Below are 3618 nucleotides of genomic sequence, written 5' to 3' on the forward strand. Positions count from 1 at the left end.
TCATGGCATAGTTTGTTCAAATGACCTCATATTGTGCACAAGGGTGCATCTTGGAATTCCAAACAATGTTGCCTAAGGGAGTTTTCATTTTCTTTGCACAGAAAATTCATTTTCCATTTTTCGAGTGCCCGCAATGAGGTTTTTTTGTGAAGAAACTACCAAATAATTGTTGCAAAACGGACTAAATCAATTTTATAAAATACTAGGCCATGTTTAATGCACAATTGACAAAATGGTTGGGTGTAAAAAAGTTTTATCCACCTCTGGTGAAAAAGACAAATTTCCGCCGATTCAGTAGGAAGCGGGTCAAATTTGAACTGCAGCTGCCTTATAGTTTGCTCTTTATTTTTTCCAAAAATCATTTCTAGGTACATAAGTATCTATTTAAGCATAAATACATGGTTTGGTGGTGATACATTGAGGTTTGGACGGTGGCCCAGGGCCCCAACTCCAAAGCGCGTAGTCTCGCATGCCCATCGCGTGGTCACTGCATGATCGTGGCGTTGCCATGCGTTCTGGGAAGCCTAGGCATGTCTAGTAGGTTTGGCACTCTCCGGGTAGATGCTTGGAAGAAAATAACAATAGAAGAATCTCACGAGGAGACCGAACAATGCTCAAACATGAATTAGCACCCAAATGTTTGATTAATGGTTCGGAAAATGCACATGGCCAATGGGCCTGAGTTTTGGCCGAGGATGATCATCTACTAAGGACACTATCTTGGAAAATTTGCAGCTCAAATGGAGGAGCCTAGGTTTCACTTGCTTTGCAACGTACCACACTGGACAGAAATATGAATGCTGAAGCCACACTCACATGTATTGTCAGATGGGGCTCAAATTTTGTGGAGAGCAATGATTTGGGAATATAGAAGATGTGGCAAAAATTCAGCTCATTAGGATATGCCTAGCTAGTACTTCCTTCACAATAGTTCGAGTTGAACAAAAACTTTGGAAATTTGCCGAGGAAGATTTACCAGGCAAATGGAGTTGATTATTGTCATGAGGCAATGATTTGCATAGTAAAGAATGCCCAATTTTTTTGGGGAATTTTGGGAATGACAGAAATATAGGTTGCTTTACAACCTAGGGCAAAAATTGACACATAGGCCAAACTGATGAGGTGGCACCTAGTCATAGCAATAAGTACCAATGCATCCACATTCACAACCTCATGACCATTTGTATTGGTCGTAATCAGGTAGAAATAAGGTCATTGGCCACTCTTGTCTGCTTTGTGACCATTTGGTGTAAGCAATTTCAGGGTTTGAGCTCTTCCAAGCAAAATGGCCGTGGATTTACGACCAATTTAGCTGGGGTCACTAAGAGAAGGTCACAAGTTGACATATTTCTTGTAGTGAGAAACAATCGAGGAGGCCACGAGGCAGGGGGAGCGCCTACCCCCTGGGCGCGCCCACCACCCTCGTGGGCCCCTCTTTGCTCCAACGACCTACTTCTTCCTCCTATACATATTCATATACCCCGAAAACATCCAGGAGCACCACGAAACCCTTTTTCCACTGCCGCAACCTTCTGTACCCAAGAGATCCCATCTTGGGGCCTTTTCCGGAGCTCCGCCGGAGGGGGGCATTGATCACAGAGGGCCTCTACATCAACTCCATGGCCTCTCCGGTGATGTGTGAGTAGTTTACTTCAGACCTTCGGGTCCATAGCTAGTATCTAGATGGCTTCTTCTCTCCCTTGGGATCTCAATACAATGTTCTCCTCGATCTTCTTGGAAATCTATTCGATGTAACTCTTTTTGTGGTGTGTTTGTCGAGATCCGATGAATTGTGGGTTTATGACCAAGTCTATCTATGAACAATACTTGAATCTTCTCTGAATTCTTTTATGCATGATTGGTTATCTTTGCAAGTCTCTTCGAATTATCAGTTTGGTTTGGCCTACTAGATTGATCTTTCTTGCAATGGGAGAAGTGCTTAGCTTTGTGTTCAATCTTGCGGGGCTCGATCCCAGTGACAGAAAGGGAAACGACACGTATTGTATCGTTGCCATCGAGGATAAAAAGATGGGGTTTATATCATATTTCTTGAGTTTATCCCTCTACATCATGTCATCTTACCTAATGTGTTACTCTGTTTTTATGAACTTAATACTCTAGATGCATGCTGGATAGCGGTCGATGTGTGGAGTAATAGTAGTAGATGCAAGCAGGAGTCGGTCTACTTGTCACGGACGTGATGCCTATATTCATGATCATGCCAAGATATTCTCATAACTATGCTCAATTCTATCAATTGCTCGACAGTAATTCGTTCACCCACAGTAATACTTATGCTATCTTGAGAGAAGCCACTAGTGAAACCTATGGCCCCCGGGTCTATTCTCCATCATATAAGTTTCCAATCTATTTTACTTTGCAATTTTTACTTTCAATCTATATCATAAAAATACCAAAAAATACTTATCTTATCATTATCATATTTATAAGATCTCACTCTCGCAAGTGACCGTGAAGGGATTGACACCCCCTTTATCACGTTGGTTGCGAGGTTCTTATTTGTTTGTGTAGGTACGAGGGACTTGCGTGTGGTCTCCTACTAGATTGATACCTTGGTTCTCAAAAACTGAGGGAAATACTTACGCTACTTTGATGCATCTCCCTTTCCTCTTCAGGGGAAAACCAACGTAGTGATCAAGAGGTAGCAAGAAGGATTTCTGGCGCCGTTGCCAGGGAGTCTACGCACAAGTCAAGACATACCAAGTACTCATCACAAACTCTTATCCCTTGCATTACATTATTTGCCATTTGCCTCTCGTTTTCGTCTCCCCCACTTCACCCTTGCCATTTTATTCGCCCTCTTTCTCCGTTCCCCCTCTCTTTTCTAGGTCGCCTTTTCTTTTGCTTGCTTCATCATTATGGTTAGTCCTTTATCTACTCCTTTGTCTCCCGAGAATGAGGTCCTTAATTTTAAACAAAGGGAGGGCGAAAATCTAAAATATGCTTGGTACAGAATTTGCAATGCGCAAAATAGATCTACTAGGAAGCAATCCACTTCCGTTCTTCTTCACAATTTTTATGTAGGCATCATTCCTTGGAATAGATATATTCTTGATACCATTACCGGAGGAAATTTCTTGGGTAGCCACACTTTTGATTCTTATAATGTTATGATAGATTTGTTTGGCACACCACCTCTCTAGGTTAATGGAACTATGTTAACTTTGGAACACGTTATGCAAAGGCTCGATATTATTGAAAATAAAGTTTCCACTTTTGAATTGATTGAGAATTTGGATAAAAAGATCCATAATCAAATTACCCAATATGGATCTAAGGTAGGAGTCATTTTGAAAAGTTTTAAAGAAAAAGAACCCGTAGTGAATGAAAGAATAGACCAAGATTCCAAAAAATCGACAAACTTGAGGGTATTATCACCAATTTAGGGTCCGCTTTTTTTGCTGTTAGGAGAACTTCAACTCCCCCTACCAAAGTTGTCAAACTAATGTACGTTCCTAAGAATAAGGGTGAAACTTCTAGTAAGGAAAATGCGGATCTTAAATCCATTAGCGTTCACCACAACTTTCTCGCTATCATTAAGGAACCTTTTGCTACAAATGATTTTCTTGATTTCTTGCCTAGGAGTTTTATCATTAA

The sequence above is a fragment of the Triticum dicoccoides genome, chromosome 7A (assembly GCF_002162155.2).
Source record: "Triticum dicoccoides isolate Atlit2015 ecotype Zavitan chromosome 7A, WEW_v2.0, whole genome shotgun sequence".
In the NCBI taxonomy this organism is placed as follows: Eukaryota; Viridiplantae; Streptophyta; class Magnoliopsida; order Poales; family Poaceae; genus Triticum; species Triticum dicoccoides.